The sequence below is a fragment of the Schistocerca nitens genome, chromosome 1 (assembly GCF_023898315.1).
Source record: "Schistocerca nitens isolate TAMUIC-IGC-003100 chromosome 1, iqSchNite1.1, whole genome shotgun sequence".
In the NCBI taxonomy this organism is placed as follows: Eukaryota; Metazoa; Arthropoda; class Insecta; order Orthoptera; family Acrididae; genus Schistocerca; species Schistocerca nitens.
The window spans coordinates 941,415,519-941,416,235 of record NC_064614.1 but is presented as its reverse complement, the minus strand read 5'-3'; the positions used below and the strand labels follow the sequence as shown (position 1 = coordinate 941,416,235).

Here is a 717-nt window from a genome sequence, read left to right as displayed (position 1 = left end):
GGGAAATCACGGAAAACCTAAATCAGGATGGCCGGACGGGGGATTGAACCGTCGTCCTCCCGAATGCGAGTCCAGTGTCTACCCACTGCGCCACCTCGCTCGGTCCTTCCAGAATGAGATTTTCACTCTGCAGCGGAGTGTGCGCTGATATGAAACTTAAAGGCAAAGGTCCCGAGTTCGAGTGCTAGTTCTGCAAGAGAGCTTCTGTAAAGTTTGGACGGTAGGAGACGAGGTACTGGCAGAAGTAAAGCTGTGACGACGGGGCGTGAGTGGTGCCTGGGTAGCTCAGTTGGTAGAGCACTTGCCCGCGAAAGGCAAAGGTCCCGAGTTCGAGTCTCGGTCCGGCACACAGTTTTAATCTGCCAGGAAGTTTCCTGAACAGTGAATGATTGGAAACGAGTGATTCTGGGTGAGGAATCACGCTATACGACTTCGCTCCAGATCCCAGCGTCCCACCTTCTCTGGCTCAGTGTCTTGTGGGAGAATGGGCTTCCACTCCTACGCAGACATTGTCACATCACTGAAAGTGTCTCCAGTAGAGTTCAAGCTGCCGTAAATGCGATGGGTGGAGACACCACGTATTGATGTACCCTGATAGGTGTCCTGATACCTTTTGATCAGATGGTGTACATGAAGCGGGGCGGGGAGAAGGTTGCTGGCCGCGGCTTCACCAGAAGCTTCTTAAGCAACGCTCCCTGAGTCCAGATGACGGCGGCA

General features: G+C 53.7%; 1 non-coding gene across 1 annotated transcript; it reads left to right on the top strand.

Moving 5' to 3' along the window:
* Positions 1 to 274: 274 nt before the first annotated feature.
* On the top strand, positions 275 to 349 carry Trnas-cga (transfer RNA serine (anticodon CGA)). Its single transcript has one exon. It is a non-coding gene; the product is annotated as a tRNA-Ser (tRNA).
* Positions 350 to 717: the final 368 nt, after the last annotated feature.